This window comes from Triticum dicoccoides, chromosome 2A (assembly GCF_002162155.2).
Source record: "Triticum dicoccoides isolate Atlit2015 ecotype Zavitan chromosome 2A, WEW_v2.0, whole genome shotgun sequence".
Taxonomy (NCBI): domain Eukaryota; kingdom Viridiplantae; phylum Streptophyta; class Magnoliopsida; order Poales; family Poaceae; genus Triticum; species Triticum dicoccoides.
The window spans coordinates 210,115,037-210,133,526 of NC_041382.1; positions in this window are offsets into that span (position 1 = coordinate 210,115,037).

Here is an 18,490-nt window from a genome sequence, read left to right on the forward strand (position 1 = left end):
CTCTCCGGTGAGCCCCCCTCCCTAATGCGGCTGGTTCTTCCTTCACCCTAGCGAGCCCCCCCACCCCCTGAAAATCGACTGACGCAAACGTCGATTCAGTCGACTGAAGTGTAGCTAAATAGGAGCAGCATCGCAAGCAAGAGCAAGAGCGAGAGCAGCAGCGCGAGCAAGAGCAATAGCAAGAGCAGACCAGGCAGGGGACCGAGAGCAAGAGCAGAGCAGCAGCATGAGCGAGAGCTAAAGCAGCAGCAGCTCCTACTGATGTGGACGTCGCCGCCGAGGGAGCGACACCGTGAAGGAAGTGGCCGGCGACGCCGCCGTGGATGGAGCCGCGTCGTGTCGGCTCGGGACCGAGCGCCGGCAGCATCGTGAGATCGAATCAAGAAGAAAATGTGGCGATTAGTGTACAACCTCTTTGGTGGCGCCGATTAGGCCGCAGCTTCATCCGAGGAAACGGTGATGATGATGCTCTTTTGGTGGTGCAGGTGAAGACGACGGTGTGGGAATGGAGGTGGCGCGAAAGACGAGGGGAACATCGGGGAAGCTCCTTGGAGATGGAGGACGGGGTGGCTGAACCGGTGGGACATTGAGATCGACGACGGATCCTCATCCGGTACGGTGGATGAGGGACGTCGAGGTGTTGCTGTGGACGACGCCGTCGGAGAAGAGGCTTCGGCTGGGTGGCGGACGGAGCAGGGTGTGGGGTTTCGTCACGGGTTTTCGCGGCCTCGGTGTACGAATGGGTGGGCGGATGGGATGGCAGTGGGGAACCATGGCTTAGAGACGCGCTTGTCCGAAATGTGGGGTAAGTTACGAAAGTACCCCCATCGATTTGAGGCGGTTCTTTCGGTTCAGGGGTACCACGGGCATTTCGCATGTCGGGATTTCACAGGACGTGGGAGTTTTCGCGCGCGTTGTAATTTCGGAATAGCAAGGCGCGGGTTGAGATGGAGGGAGTTGTCAGAGCACAACGAGACAAAGATATATCTTAAATATTTCAGGCTAACAAGGCGCGGGTTGAAGAGGCGGGAGTTTCGCAGCACGATAGACAGAGACGCTAGCTTGAATTTTCGGCATAACAAGGCTTGAAATTTCGGAAGAACAAGCTTAACGTGTACCCAAAAAATAGACAATTTGTACCTCAACACGCACAACACACACACAAACACCATTTAGACTAGAGTAAGGTACACGTGCATTGCACGCATGAGATTTGGCAACCAAATTATGAATAAATACCACATTATAGCATGCAAGCTTTGATTCATATATGCATGATGTAGATGTTCGTTTAATTCTTATAGTTCATTTCATTCAAAATCATCTAGTTTTTATAAGAAAGCTAATCTATTTTAAGATTCATGGAATTGTGCGTCGTAAGACATAAAGTAAAAACAAATAATGGCAAATCATGTAGAAAAACATTTGGGCAATTCTGATACGGAAGATTCTAGAACAAATAAGAAGTGCTTGTGTTTTGATGTTTCTGCATTATGCTTAAGTTCAACCATGGATTCTTCTAGATTATACATGTGGCGAAATCTGGTGGAATCTAGATGATATCCAACGGCCAGTAGTGCTCAAATTTGCCATCTTTGGACCATCGGATTTGCCTCATCCAACGACCATCTTTCAAAGTTAAAGTTACCCGCACACAATATAAAATAATATAAAAATAGTATATATATATATATATATATATGGGTATAGATATAGATATGTGATGCGAAAGCCGCCCATCATCTCCAATTAGAATAGTGTGTCCATGCATGGATGCGACGTGGCCAAATGATGTCTGCCATCGGTATCTCAAATTCAAATCAGTCTGACCTTGTTCAATGTGTATACATTACAACATGCTCGTTTCCAAACCACACCGCGCAGATCTCCGTTATATTCATGCATGCATGGGTTTCAAACATCAAGATCTCTTATTCAAATATTTGAATTCAACTTTACATTGATTATGACCTCACCTATTCTTTTACACCCACACAGTAGTCTTCTCTTTATAATTGTACCACTAACTTTCTCTCATGCATGCATGCACACACACTACCAGTCGGCATTATCCATCACACGCATGCAATCTTTTTCTTCAGGTCGGTCTCCCATGAAGGCACACACCCACACACATCCCCCTCTCCATCATATCGGGCATTCTTTATCTCTCACGCGTGCATGCGCAACGATCGATGTTCCTCTATGTATGTGTGTATATAGCTAGGTCTTTCATAGTTTTCCACACAAACTGATCAATTGATATATCCAGTGAGGTCTCACCCTCTTTCCCACGTCCACATCGATCAATCTATACCTCTCTATATAGGATTAACATATATAGCTAATACACCCACATTAATTATATATCCAACGTCCCCCTCTCATCATCCATGCCTTCCGCTTCATCTCTCAGACGCGTGTACAATGGCGAAGACAGGGACAGTAAGGGCCCTGCCCCCTCCCCCCTAACATCACTATATATCGAGGCTAATAAGAATGTGATCGTTAGACAATTGCTGCTAAAAATGGTTTAGGTTCATGAATTGACCCTCCTCATAAAGGATTAGCAATGCTTGGCCCCCTAGCTCATTTATTTTTTATGGCTCCGCCACTGCGCGCAACAGCGCACGTGTTCGCCCCCTCTCTCTAAATATCGATCTCGCACTTGTGCATTCCTTCATAGTCTCCCTCCACTCGGCCCCTCGCACCATCTTCTAGCCCCCCACTGGATTTTGCCACATGTACAATCTAGCAGACTCCATGGTTGAACTTAAGCATAATGCACAAACCTCAAAACAACAGTGATTCTCTTTTGTTCTAGAATCTTCCGTATCATAACTGCCCAAACTTTTTTCTAGTTGAATTGCCATTTTTTTACTTTATGCTTTACAATGCACAATTCCATGAATCATAAAATAGATTAAGGGCTTCTTTGATTCAAAGGATTCTCAAAGGAATTTTGGAGGATTCTAATCATTAGGAATTTTTCCTATCTTGGTTGTTTGATTCGTAGGATTGTAAACCATAGGAATTTTTCCATATGATTCATTTGCGCTAGATTTCATAGGAAACATCCCATCCACTCAAACCTCTTTGAAAGAATTCTGCGTTTTTTCTATGCACAATCAAACACTCGTACAATCCTATAGGATTCAAGACGACATTCCACTATAATCCCATGTTTTTCCTATTCCCGCGTTCTTAGCTTATTATAAAAACTAATTGATTTTGAATGAGATGAACTATAAGAATTAAACGAAGGGCTACATCAGGCATATATGAGTCAGAGCTTACATGCTATAGTGTGATATTTATTCATAATTTGGTTGCAAAATCTGATGCGTGCAATGCACGTGTACCTTACTAGTACTTCGAGTATGTGCAAAACACGTAAATTAGAATACCAATGGCACGCTACACAGTGTCTCTCTTACAGTTCATGAAGCCACGTGGCACATGTGGAGGCGTTGTCGCGACCTCCTTGCATGGATTGATCATAGTGACGTGTTGCTGGTTCCAAAAGAATGTACTCGTCCTCCCTGAGCCATACTGGCGGTACATGCACGAAGCGAAGATGTGCACGCACGCCACGCACGCACTCATTCCCTCGCACGCACACGCGGGTACACGGGTGGACGCAATTTTGTACCAAGATCCACCCCATGTGATAATTTGACGCATGTAAAGTCGTTCACTTCATTGATGGTCAATTAATATAGCGCATGCAAATTGAGTGGACGTGAGGGCGGAAGAAAGACATTATTACTTCACTACGCGCATGCGAGTAGTTAAATCGTGGGTTGCTAGTAGTACTTCCATCAGTCTCCTTCGTATTTTGTGCCAATTTTTGACAGTAATATAATATTTACGCATTTGAGCAGTGTAGTACTTGAAATTTATGTTCCGCTAAACTCATCGGGAGCCGTTTCGGGCCTCGAAATCAAAACCATCAATTAATCTTTACCTTGTTCCCATCACATTCGAAAGCCTTCTCACACCTACTAGTACATACCAAACCTGAATGTGTTCCCACTATGCAGGTATTAGTACTAGTGCTAGTACTTAGGTTATAAAAAGGGGAACTACCTAACCGAAAATTACTCTACCTTTCCTCCTCATAAGTGCTTCTTCTTCGTCCGTCGTTGCCATGGCCGGTGAGCAGAGCTCTAGGTCGAGAACTACTCGTAACAAGGGAGCGGCAACCAAGGCTGCAGAAAAAAAAGAGGGCTCGCCGCCACGCAGAGACCTCGAAAGATCTCTCACGGGCAGGCGATGGCTCCCAGGAGCGCCCTAGCCACAGAGGCGAACATGCCGAGCCGGCGGAGCTGGAGTCGTTATCCCTCGATGGCATGCCCGATCAGCTCAATAAGCACCTCAATAAGCAGAAGGAGTTCATCCAAGGATTGATGGAGTTGCTGAAGGAGAGGCTCGACGACATGCCCGCTGAGTTCAATCAACAGGGGGAGTTGACCGCCGGCTTGGTAATGCTGCTGAAGAAGAGCATTGCCTCGGAGAAGAAGGCGACCGGCGAAATCCTGCGACTTCAGGAGAACAAGGCGAAGCTTTGCCATGAGATCGACCTGTTGAAGGAGAAGAACGCCGGCTGGAAGAAGCTACATGAGAATAGTAGTTCATCGATGAAGATGCTGCAGGCCCTCGTCATGGAACAGAAGGAGGAGTTGGCGAAGCTCCGCATCGAGCACCTGGCTGCTGTCAAGGTACGTAATGCGGCCGTGGAACAGATGATGAAGGCTCGCGTCGAGAAGTCCCGCGTCATGGACAGAATGAAGAAGATGGCAGAGGAGACGCGCAAGGAGATGGAGGTCATGGAGGAGATGAAGAAGCAGTTACGACTCCGCGGCGAATTAGATCATTTGGGGTGATAATCTTCCTTCTTCTTTTGCTCTTGTGTTTCATCTTTTGCTTCGGGTGTTTCGCCGCACATGTCACGTTCTCTGCAAGGCATGAATAGAACAATGGTTTTTTTAGGGAATGAATAGAACAATGCTAACAATGAGATGACTAGCAAATTAGATCATTTTTATCGCCATATGGCACTGGGCTGCCGTGTTTCGTGCTCCTCTGTCGCAGTACTGCTCTAGTGGAAAACTTGAGTATACCGCATGGTTCTTTGCTCCTCCTCGATCAGGTCGTCAACGCATTTATACGAGTAGTCAAATCACAAGGCCCCGCCTTCCAGCAGTAATGAGCCATCAAATCACAAAGGCCCTCGCCTCTCATGAAACCTACCAAGCTAGACTGCCCCGCCCTCTAGCCTTTTAAAAAATGTATACTTTTGTACAACAGTAGTATCGATGGATTGCGCCATGGAGCAAAACTTGAAATTAAAAAAAAGTGGTACATATAGAGAGCGCTCGTCGCCAAATTATGCATATAGTACTATTAAAAAGGCTAGTCACAATAATGGTGTCCAGCACAACCCACCCCTCAAATAAAACTAAGAGGGTGCTTGGATACGTTTTAGTCCCATGACTAAAAGTAGTGGGACTAAAACATGCTAGCCTCACCCATGCTTGGATCCAAATACTAAAAAGGCTAAAATCAAGTTAATGAGCATTTATTATCCTCCAAACCCCTCCAATCCAGAACTCGCATGTGTTAAAGGAGAGGAGTTAAATGAGTAGAGAGAGGACTAATCCACATTTTAGTAGGGGTACCCCTAACTAAAAAAATTAGTCTCAAGACTAGTTTTAGCCCCTCTTTAGTCAGGGGTGCTTGGAACTTTAGCCTCTTAAAGAGACTATTTTTAGTCAGACTAAAATAAGTCCCTTGGATCCAAGCACCCTCTAAGCATCCTGGAATTCTTTGACAAAACTAAGCACCCTGAAATTCTTTGACAACTAAACTGCTGGCTATATGATATTGGCGATATATATTGTACGTATATAATGTAAAGAAACGAGTGGTAGTACAATACCAACTAAAAGATGAAATGTAAGAAATACTAGTATGTACGTACTAAAGATTTAAAGTAACGAGAAGAAACATAACATAGTTCTGCTGGGGGCTCGGCACAACACACCCCTCAAATTAAATTAACCACACCTGAAATTAAACTTTGCAACTATTCCGGTAGACACTGCATTAGAACTACCATGAGCAATGAACTGCCACCTTACTCGGAGTCCTCGTCCACGTCCTCGACTTCGTCCTTGTCCCTCTTCTTCTTGGCCGGTACTTCTTTGCTTGAACCGCACACTTGGTTGTTGCTCTTCATCCAACCCTTGTAGATATTGAAGCAAAGGTAGCCATCCATTGCAGCGTAGTGGATGTGGTCTATATCTAGTACATTCCGCTGCCATGCATGACGATGAAACATGTATGGAGGTTTCTCTAGTTTACCGTACAAAGGATGAACCATGGCTCCTGCCAGGGTCAACATTGAAGGCTGACGAGAGGACACCAGCTGATTCTTCTGGAGGTCGAAGGGGTTGCCTACAACGAGACCTATCCGACGCAGGACATCCCTGTCGTTCTTAAAGTCTATAGTAACGAATTTCACTGTTTTGTCCTTAAGGAAGTTCTTAAAATCCTAGCACTCAATGTCGGCATGGCATATGTGGTATACCAAGCAAACGTTATGTACGCAAACCTGGATCACTCCAGGCTTCTTCCTCTCTTCGTTCTTTAGATCCTTCTCTGGTCCCAGGACTGTGGTGTACTCAACATCTAGCCCAGCGACCCACTCATCATCTGAGTTTTCGAACATGCGTCTGAAGCGAGAAAGGTATCCTTTCACCGTCGCAGAAGAACGGGTGTAGATGACGTCGAACTCATCGCCGGTGATGGTTCTAACCTTGTACTCACTGCCGATTGTGGAGATTTGGGACGCCATGTATTTGGGAGGAGGGTTAGGATTAGTGGAACTGCCATAATGTGAATGGATGGGATGACTAGGAGCAAACCGTCGTAGTATTGAAGGACGTGCGGGGACGAGTAGGAGCGAACTGCCAGTGTGCGAACGACAGGGTAGTGGCTTTCCATTCTCCCATGGTACGGGCTTCCGAGAGCCCTTGGATCTGAGATCGAACAGTTGCATGGCGTGATTCTAGACCTATGGGTGAATATCCTATCCTGGAGGGTTATTCTGCAAATTTTCAGCAACTTAGCATGCGACCGTTTGATCTCAGATCCAAGGGCTGCCAGCAGCCCGTATCATGGTCGCGCCTACCACGACCGTCGCGTCGCTCGTGCGGTCGCGCCCTTGGAGATTTAACATGGTGCGTTAGGCTATCTGATGTTGGCATGTCATACATAGTCATCACTTAGTCACTCATACTACAACAAGGTTGGCTATAAGGTTGGCTATAAGTGTATTTTTTTACTCCTCTCCATCTCTTTCTTCGTACTCCCTCCGTCCCATAATATAAGAATGTTTTTGACACTAGTGCCAAAAACGTTCTTATATTATGGGACACAGGGAGTACTAGTATTTATTACATTTGCCAAGGAGTGACCTCTTCCAATGAAATGGTGTTGCTAAGTTTGCTTCATTTAATTAGCTATAGACTCAAAATTGTCTTTTCACCTAGGTATACGTGCTTAGCACCGTTTCTTCCTTGGGTCACCAAACTAGTCTCTCTCTTCTTGATTAACTTGCCACATCAGACTTTATGCCTATGTGGCAAGCTTAAGCACCTGTAGGAGCAAGTAAAAGTAAGTACAATAGTGCGCTTTACATGGCATTTTTGCATATGTGGAGGAAAGAGAGGCAAGGAAAAAGTGGAGAAGTGGGCTCTCATGCAAGAGCCAGCCCCTACTACATGGTGGAGCATTGGGAGAGGCACCTGTATGGAGGTGGTCAGGAATCGGGAGACTCACGCTGGTCGTAGCGCCGCAGTTAAAATGATAATGGCAAGTCAAATCATAGGGCCCCACCTGTCCAGCGGTAACTCGCTGTCAAATCACACAGCCCTACAATTGCAGCATCCTACTCCCTCATCTTCTCGCGTCTTTGTCGAACCGACTAGGCGGAACTGCCCCGCCGCCTACCGCGCAGGAAAAGCCCCGCCCTCGACTTTTAAATAGTATACAGTATACTAATTTTGTATCCATGGATTGCGCCTACGCCATGGAGCAAAGCGTCCAGAAAACGGAGGAGAGACGGTGGTCTTGCAATAGAGAAGAGGGAGAGGCGAGACGGTGGTTTTCGAATGGAGATGATGGAGAGGAGAGGAGGTGGTTTTGCAATGGAGAAGATCAGAAGAGGGAGAGGCGAGACAGTGGTTTTGGAATGGAGATGATGGAGAGGAGAGGATCTGGTTTTGCAATGGAGAAGAGGGAGAGGAGCGTGCGACAGCGATTTAGGATTGGACGAGAGGGCCGGCGTGCTGTGACTGGAACAAAATCAAAATCAATTTACCCTTCAATTAAGAAAGTGACCCCACATTAACTAGTCTCCCTTTTATTCTGGGTCATAATTGACCATGATTTTCGCACATAAAATATATGTTATACGTTGCAAAAATAATATAATTTGAAATTACATTCAGATACGAACCAAACGATACAATTTTTGGTGACATGCATTCACATTTTGCTTGTCAAATACAGTACGTGGTCAAACTTTGACCCAAAATACGCAAAACAACAAAAAATACTTCCAAGACCAGCGCCGCTCTTCTGCTCTTCTCCTCTTAAACCACCGCCGCTCCTCTCCTGTTCCAATCTAAATGCAGCGCCACTCCTCTCCTCTTCCATTTCAAAACCACCGCCCCTCCTCTCCTGTTCCAGTCCAAAACCAGCATTGCTACTCTCCCGTTCTAATCCAAAACCAGCACTGCTCCTCTCCTCTTCCATTCAAAAACCACCGCCGGTGAGTGAAGGTGATGTGGAGAAGTAGATCCATGGAGGAGTACAACCGATACGTGAGGATCACAGACGGCGGCCCTGGACCAACTAGCGGTGACGGCGACATCCATGGCCAAATATCTGCAACAGAGCAAAAAGGCGGCGATACTCCCGGAGAGAGTCACGCCGGAGTACATAGAGCTGCTCCTCTAGGCCATGGAGCAAACAGATTCACCGAATCCGATCGTGAGGGAGCGGTGGTGGGAGTATCGATCCTAGATGGAGCATCCACCAGAGATTGAAGGATCGAGCATCCTGTCGGTGTACAAAAAGAGGGGTACACTTTTTGTACCCTTATAACTGTGCACGGGCAGTCTGAGACATGGGCACCACCACACCGAGCAAGGCAAGGGAGGTGAGCCAAGGTAAGGCCGAAGCTCAGGAGAAGCAGAACGATGCCAAGACCAAGACCACAAAGAGCAAAGGGGATGAAGCGGACCCCCCCGGCAAGATCCTTGCCGGGAGGCGGTTTTAGCAAACCCGGCATGACCCTTGCCATGGCAGCTCGCCCCACACCTAGGAAGTGAGTCACCCTTGAGTCCACTGCCCCCATGGGGCAAGGATTCGGGAGACATCCCCGTGGTGGCATGCAGATCTTTGTGAAGACATTCAAGATCAGATACACCCTTTTAGAAGATGATGATCCTTGGCGGGATCCCAGCCAAGGAGGACCACAAGGCCCCCGGCAAGAGCCTTGCCGGGGATGACAGCAAGCGCCACGGCAAGACCCTTGCCGGGGCCCCGGCAAGGCCCTTGCCAAGAACACCCGTAGGGCCACCATCAGGCCCACGCCAGTCAAACCTCCACCGCCGTTCGCATGCAGCTGCCGACCCAACCAGCTGGGCAGGCACCTGTGTGGCGGCATGCGGATCTTCGTGGAGACCCACCACTGCGCCACCTCAGTTGCCTGCCTGCCTACAAGGCACCGCGGGCGCCGCTGGCTAGGGCGCGTGTCGACACGAGAGGGAGCAGCGACGGACGAGACAGGGCTCTCCCCCGTCCCCGATAAAGCGAGGACACCTAGACAAGACGCATTAAATGCGCCTTGTCATGTAATGCAGGGGATAACCTCGCATCACTGTACCCTTTCCACCTCCTGTGTGCCACTGTGGCAACCCCTTTCCTATAAAAGGAGGCCCGAGGCGACCAGGAGGAGGATTCGGCTTTTTGGAGCTCCTCACGCCCCATAGCTAGCTCAAGAACATAGATATACAATCCACCAAAGCAGGAGTAGGGTTTTACGCATCCTCGCGGCCCGAACCTGGATAAACGAACCCTGTGCTATCTGTTTGATCCGCTCTTCTCATGACCCCGCGCCCCGCAACCATAGTAGGGATTCTTGTGATCCCATAGGTGTCGTTCCCACCGACATCTTTGGCGCGCCAGGTAGGGGGCGGAGTTGTGAGAATCGGCTCTAGCAGTTAGCCCAGCACTCCTTCATCTTCGTGACCCTTGAAGAAGAAAGGAGCCAGAAGATCGACACTCGAGCGATCGCAAACAGAAGCTAAGTTGCACTGAACCCTTATTTGTGCTACCCTTCTTATTTGAGGTTATTCCCCCCGGAGATATTTGCTTTGTATGAGAAACCTGCACGCCAGGGGGCTCTACCACGATCGGCAACGCCCTTGCCCTGTTTCGAGTCCGCTCAATAGCTCAAGCGGCTGCGTCGAGAATGGCAGAGTAGCCTTCCGCGATCAGCAACGCCCCTGATTCTGACTCGAGTCAAGCTCGACAGTTCTAGCGGCCGCGTTCAGAACGGAAAGGTGGCTCGTCCGGCAGCACGCGTACCCGGCTGGCCATGGGGATCCGTCCCCAAAACGCCACTAGGGGCTTCCGCGCCGGCAAGCCTTCCCGATCGACGTAGGGCACGCATACAAAGAGGAATTGAACGGGGAAATAACATGCATGAAAATTAAGAGTACTTCAAAGTTATATTACATCACATCATAGCTGCGGTTCTAACTAAAGATAAAATTTGTCTTGGTCGGGAACCCGCAGCGGCGAAGAAGAATGGGATGCCTAATCCCGGCGCTGGCCTTCCACCCTCTTGATTTCGTCGATGCAGTCGGTGATGGGCTTGATGCGCTCCTTGAGCACCATGAGGTCAGCACCATCCGGCAAGCTCTTCATCGCGGCCGCGAAGTCAAGATCAGGATTCCAATACGCCATCTTGGTGAGGACCTTCGTCACGACCCTCCGGTAAAGTCGCCGGGCCTCCTCGGCCAGCGTGGCCATCCTGTTGGAGTGAAGATAGGCCAAGGCTCCGAGGACGCCCTCGAAGAACTGGGTCAGCTTGGTATTGACGGTCCCGCTGCGCTCGGGGGCGTACCTCACGTTTGGCAACCCCATGGTGGCCAATTGCGAGGTAACCCTGCTGGCGACGACCTCCAGATGGCTGATCCACCTGTTCTCACCCGCCACATATTCCTGGTGGGAGGCGGCCTCGTTCGCCCGCAGCTGCTTCTCCTCCTCGAGGCTCCTGGTCAAGGTATCCTCCCGAGCCCTGCTCTCTGACAACATCTTCTCGAGATCCTCCAGCTTTAGCTTGAGGTCTCTGATGGAGTTCTGCGCGTCGGAGAGCTCCCCGGTCCTGCTGATGAATGCTCCTTGCGCCTCCACCAAGGCGTGGTTAAGCGTGCTCTTCTCGCCGGACAGCTTGAGGGCCTGCTCCTTCAGCTCGTCCCGCTCTGCTTCCAGCTCCTTCACCTTGCTGGCATGGGCCAGAGCTTGGGCATCGAGTGCCCCTTTGTGCCTCTGCTCCAGCTCGCGAGTCCACTGTGCGACAAGGGCCTCGAGCTCCTCATCCTTGCCGCGAAGTGTTGCGGCAAGCTTCGCTTCACGCGTAGAGAGGTCCTCTTCCTGGGAATCCAAGGTGGCTTGATGCTCGTTCTGGGCAGCCTCGGCCGCGGTAGCCAAGTTCGCCGCCTTTTCCTGGGCCTTCTCGATGTCGGCCATCTTCATGGTGAGCTCCACATCGCGCTCGGCCAATTTCTCCTGAAAGGCCCTCTGCTCCTCGTGAGTCTGGTGGAACCAGGTCTGCGTCTCGGCAACACGCGCCTTGAAGTCCACCTCCGCGTTGTCCACCGTTGCCATCCTGGACTTGACCTTGTCCAGGCGAGCACGGTAGAGCACTTGGAGCTTCCAGAAATTAGCCCCCATGGCACGGAAAAGCTGCTCTTCTGGAGAACCGTCGCCACCAACGCCCGGCTCATCAACCACCTCGAGCCCGGTGGCGGCAAGCACCTCGCCGTCAAAAACTTCCCCTTCGGCGGGCACCCGGCTTGACGCCCCTGGGAGGTGGACGAAGAGATCGTCGCCCACCTTCAGATATCTGCCGGGGCCCGAGGTTGAGGAGGAGGGAGGCTGGTCACCCACCACCTCTTCCTCGGCAGAGGCCTTGCCGGCCTCACCGGCAGGTCCGCCGCTGGCGCCCTCGGCAAAAGCCACGCCGGTCGCCTTGGCGGCCCCCGCAGTGGCGTCCCCGGCGGCACCCTTGGCGGCTTCGTCGGCGGCGGCCTCGTCAGCATCTTTGGCGGCCTCCTCGGCGGCACCTGCTGGCCTCCGTCGCGGCCTCCTCAGCAATATCCCCGACAACAGTGTCCACGCCTTCCATGTCTGTTAAAGGAGGGCCTGGGCAGCAACGGGAGCAATGAAGCCAAGAAAAGAATAAGGGAAAATAGAGATGAAGGACAAGCGACTCACCAGTACCAGGCTGTGAAGCAGAAGTCCCCTCTCCGCCAGCATTTGGCGCCATGGCAGAGCCACCAGCTCCCAAGTTCCCCTCTTCCTCCATGGGTGTGGGCTCCGTGCCTGATGCCCTTGCCGGGGACGCCTCCCGCGGCGGCGTAGTCGATGGGGGTGGTGTGTTAGGAGTAGCCCTCTGTGGATCCTCCTGCTGCCACTCCCCTCCTGCAAACCCGGCAAGGTCAGCATCATAGCATCGAGCGCCTACCACATGTCGAGTAAGAAGAGGGTGACGAACTTACGCTGGGGCTGCGCCGGGGGCTGCTGTCCGGGCTGCTCAGCACCACCAGTGGTGTCTTTGAAGCCCCGGCCGGGGGCTGGCTGCTCGCCGAGGTCCTCGCCCTCTTCACCCTCTGGGCCAACGTCTCTGTCTCCCTACGGAAGCAAAAATGGATCAAGACAAGCGACCCAATTCGAGGAAATGGAAATGACAGTCAGGAACGAAAAACTTACTCGTCATCCGTCTCCTCCTCTTCCACCAGTTTCCTTTTCCTCTCCGGGCTGAGAGGCCCGAGATCAAAAGGGAGCTCCACATCATCATCTGAGTCGACACCTGCCGGAGGAGGCGAAGGAGGCGGCGGGGTTTGTGCGCGCCCGGATGAGGAAGGGGCTGTCGCCTTCTTCTTCTCAGCGGCCTTCATCAGCCTCTTTGCTGCTGTGGCCCTTGTGTGGTGCCCGGACCCCTCCAGGGTCAACTGAGGCCGCGTAGCCTTGCCGGGCCGGACCGGCTCGCCGGAGCCAAACCGCCGCAGGACTCGCCCTCTTCCCCTGGCTGGCATCGAGCCCGCCGCCACGCCCTCCTCCGACGACTCGTCGGCCGCGTCCTCGACAAGTGGAGCTCCGGTGTCGGCGCTGCTGGCCTCCTCGGTGGCCGCCGCCCACAGGGTGAACTGCTCCTCCTCCGCGGCCGTTGCGGCCTTGTCCTCCACGCCCCCGGCGCTGCCGGCCTCCATGGCAAGTTGTGCCTCCCTCGCCCTGGTGGCGATGTAGTCCAGCTCTACCTAGGTGGTGTCCATGACAAGCCACCGCTCGGCGTCAGCATTGATGTACACCTCAATCAAGGTGTTGAAGAATTGTTGCACATCTGCGTTCGACGACTCCCTCCAGCTCGGGACGGGGCCGTGCGCATTGCAGTCCGGCATCATGGCGATGATCTCGGACCGGCGTGCATTATTGCACAACGGGACCATCCCCGCTGGCAACTTGAAGAACGGCCCCTTCACGGCCTTGCCGACCTTTACGGTGACCCTTGCGGCCTTGCCAGTCCGCTCGACTTCGCCGTCGCGACCCACATAAAGCTGAAAGAGCCGCTGGCAGAAGTGGGCATGTGCCATCACCGTGAAGTTGTGGTCGAGGCTAGGGCGGAGCCGCATAATGTCAGCCGGATTTGTGAAAAGCCAGGTTGGCCTCCCCTTATTATGCAACGGGGCGATCCGGCGGCGAATAAAGTCCACCCCGATCATCTCGAGGGTGAGCCCAGCCCGGGTCAGCCGAAGAATCCTGGTGGTGGTGATAGTAAGCCTCCCGTCGGTGGCATCGACATCACCCCAATCGCTGCCGCGGACCGTCGGCACACGGCGGACCTTGCAAAATTCCGGCGGGTCTTCGTCTTCAATCCAGCACCACCGGTCACGCCATTCTTCCCACCTCTCCTTTACGGCACCATCCGGGTACGCATCCTTGGATCTTGGGATCCAGGTGACGCAACTAGAGACAACACCTCCCATTTGGATTCGAGGATAGAAATAATGGCGGAAGAGCGCCGTGTTGGGCTGCACCCCGGCAAAGCCCTCGCAAAGATGTGCAAAGAAAGACATACACGCCACCGCATTCGGAGTAAAATCCAAGAGGCGAAAACCGAAGGTGTGCATGATGTCGCAGAAGAAATCGGAGAAAGGGGGGGCATAACCCGCAAGAAAAGTAATAAACGAAGAAGGGGTACTGATTTGGGGCAGGATCAGCGCAAGCGGCAGGAATGACGCGCGTCGCCGGGTGTCCCGAATCCTCTCCCCCCGTCTTCACTCCCCATAGGGGCTTGAAGGAGGCCCGAAGCTCATGAACATCAACCGTCGAGGGGAAGAAGAAGGCGGACTTCATCTTGTCCCCCAACAGCGCGCTCTCCGGCGGCTCCATGGTCCTAGAGCCCTTAGCCACCCCCTTGCCCTTGGCGAATTTGGGCGCCATGGCGGCCGAGAAGTCTAGAGGGTTGAGGAAAGGGGGTGGCAAAGCAGCGGCGGCGGGCGACAGTGAAAGCTTAGGAAGGCAGGAAGAGAGGGAACGACGGCTCTGAGATTGGAAAAGGCACGAGGGAAGAGGAGAAAGTGAGCAGCGCGCCCACGGTTATTCCTTCTTATGGGGGGAAAACGCGGGCCGCCTCCTTTCACATTAACTGTGATGTGACGCATGCCCGCGGGAAGCAACCCCACGCATGCCTCCCACGTCACACACGCCTCCCCACGCCACGCCACGCGCGGGAAGCATGGGAAGCGCAGCGCGCGAAGAGACTTACCCCGGTAAAAACCGCCCTGCCTGCCCGTGCACCATTTTTGGGCCTAGCCCAACGATGCGATTGCGCTTACGTGTGGCCCAGGCCCGGGGGCTCCTATCGGTGTACAAAAAGAGGGTACACTTTTTGTACCCCTATAACTGTGCACGGTCAGTCTGAGCCACGGGCACCACCACACTGAGCAAGGCAAGGGAGGTGAGCCAAGGTAAGGCCGAAGCTCAGGAGAAGCAGAACGACGCCAAGACCAAGACCACAAAGAGCAAAGGGGACGAAGCGGACCCCCCGACAAGATCCTTGCCGGGAGGCAGTTTTAGCAAACCCGACAAGACCCTTGCCGTGGCAGCTCGCCCCACACCTACGGAGTGAGTCACCCTTGAGTCCACTGCCCCCATGGGGCAAGGATTCAGGAGACATCCCCGTGGTGGCATGCAGATCTTTGTGAAGACATTCAAGATCAGATACACCCTTTTAGAAGATGATGATCCTTGGCGGGATCCCAGCCAAGGAGGACCACAAGGCCCCCGGCAAGAGCCTTGCCGGGGATGACAGCAGGCGCCACGGCAAGACCCTTGTCGGGGCCCCGGCAAGGCCCTTGCAAAGAACACCCATAGGTCCACCATCAGGCCCACGCCAGTCAAACCTCCACCGCCATTCGCATGCAGCTGCTGACCCAACCAGCTGGGCAGGCACCTGCGTGGCGGCATGCGGATCTTCATGGAGACCCACCACTGCGCCACCTCAGCTGCCTGCCTGCCTACATGGAACCGCGGGCGCCGCTGGCCAGGGTGCATGTCGACACGAGAGGGAGCGGCGACGGACGAGACAAGGCTCTCCCCCGTCCCCGATAAAGCGAGGACACCTGGGCAAGACGCATTAAATGCGCCTTGTCATGTAATGCGAGGGATAACCTCACATCACTGTACCCTTTCCACCTCATGTGTGCCACTGCGGCAACCCCTTTCCTATAAAAGGAGGCCCGAGGCGACCAGGAGGAGGATTCGGCTTTTTGGAACTCCTCACGCCCCATAGCTAGCTCAAGAACACAGATATACAATCCACCAAAGCAGGAGTAGGGTTTTACGCATCCTCGCGGCCCGAACCTGGATAAACGAACCATGTGTTATCTGTTTGATCCGCTCTTCTCACGACCCCGCGCCCCGCAACCGTAGTAGGGATTCTTGTTATCCCATAGGTGTCGTTCCCACCGACACATCTACAGGGTGTCGTTTGTGAGGGTGTCCTGCGAGAGCGAGCCGGTGGAGTCTTCGTCGACCGAACCCAACTGCAAGAGGAGAAAAGCAGTTGGCCCGACGACGCTTCCCCGCCATCGTCTCCCTCGCCGTTCACAACGTCTCACGGGGCGGCTATCTGCCACTGAGGAATAGGAGGGGGCTGCCCCCCATCCCAATAGTCGGGCAGGTTGTGAATTGTCATGAGGAGCTTAGGGTTGTCAGTATTTGCAGGTTGTGAATTGTGTTTTGTGTTGTGTATTTTGAGAGTACTTTCAGATATGAATGTCTTTTGAATTTTAGATTTGCAGTATTGAGCATATGAAGTATTTTATGAATTCTAGATATCTATTTTTAGCACTTAAAAAATATAGTTTCATAAGAGTATAAAAGTGCAGACAATGTGATTCTCAGAGAAGAAACTGCAAGTTTCAGTTTCAGATAAGAAACTGCAAGTTCAGTTTCAGATAAGAAACTGCAACTTTCAGAGGCAGAGCATTTATATTAACGCCTTTTCAAACAGGGTTAACATCATGTTGGAAGTTTTATTCATGGTCGAAAATGGAACTACCAGCCAGTTAACATCATGCTGATCAACATGCATGCATAGCACATCTTCATATGATGCACAGTCAAAATGCCCACACACTGTCGAGTGTGCGAAACACAGAGAAAACGAGGGACGAAGTTTTGGCAAGTGTTGGACCTGGTTTTGGGCTGCCCCGTCTAGGCTTTCATTTTTAACATGCGCAGCCCACGACCTCGGATGGGAGGTCCATAGGCTCTTTGTATTTTCTTAGGGTCGTCATGTATCGACCGACCTATGGACCTCCCATCCGAGGTTTTGTTTTTCGCAGCCCAATTTATGTATTTTTTTGAAGAAAACGCAGAGGTCTGTTCTATTTTTCTATATAAGAATAGGAACGCCAGGTCCAACTTATGTTTCCCTTCTAACTATATTATATATATTTAAATTATTTTATATGTTGACCGTTTAGTTCACATAATTGGCAAATAGATGACCGCTCTCGCGATCCCCTTCGCCCCCGCCACCACCTCCACCCTTGCTGCCGCCCCCGCCACTACCTCCACCCTCACCGCCGCCATAGATCTTGCCGCCACCCCCCGCCTCATGACTCCGGGCGCGCCTGCCCCCCTCAGCAAGTCCGCTCGCGCATCCCATGGAGTCGCTGGCCATATCCACGGGGGAATGGCTGGAAGACAGGCAGATGTACAAGATGCATCTCCCACATGTCTACAAAGCCTTCCCGCGGATGCTCCAGCCGCTCAACTCCGTCACGCCGGCGGTGCTGCGGGAGACTCGAGGGAGGAGATGGAGGGAGCGGCCGATGCGGATCCATGACGGCGCTCTCTCCTGGACCCAGTGCACGCGTGAATGGAGGGAAGCAGAGGAGGAAGCTGCGAAGGAGGAAGCCGAAGAGGAACCGAATCCATTCTCTCACTCGCGTAGGTATGCTCGGATGTGCAAGGATCATGTGGATTGGGAGCTGCTGAATCTAGCCCTGCAGATCTACTTCGAAGGAGATTTCTCGGAGAAGCACAGGATGCCCCACCCCAGGGAGCCGCTGATTGCGTTCGTTCGATGGACGAAAGGAGAAGTGAATTCAGGAGATCCACGCCGTGCTGCGAGATGGGAATGCTTGAATGGACTCATGCCCACCAGCATGCCACCGGAGCCGGAGCAGGTGGATCCCCTACCTTACCTCTCCCCCAAACCTGCAGAAGATTGAAATTAGGCTTGCAATCTGCTTCAATTGAGCTGTCTGGTGGTTATTTCTGCTTCCTGAGAGACAACATCTGGCTGGAGGATGAGAAGAAACCAGGAACTCTGATGAATTTCCCCTATCACAATGGGGGGAGCGCCGGTTGGGCAGTGGTACGGCCCACCTCTGTCCCAAATGGGGGCACAATCTGGGCAGGCTCCTGTAATTGCCCAAGATCAATCTGCTGGTGGTTCTGACTCTCAGATCAGTAGGAAATCTCAAGGCAAGAATCAGCAAAAGAAGAGACAGGAAATCCAGAAAACTGCTCCTGCCCCTACTTCGGGCCTTATGGCATACTCTGAGGTGATCTGCTACAACTGTGGGGAACCAGGGCATCATTTGGATAAATGTGT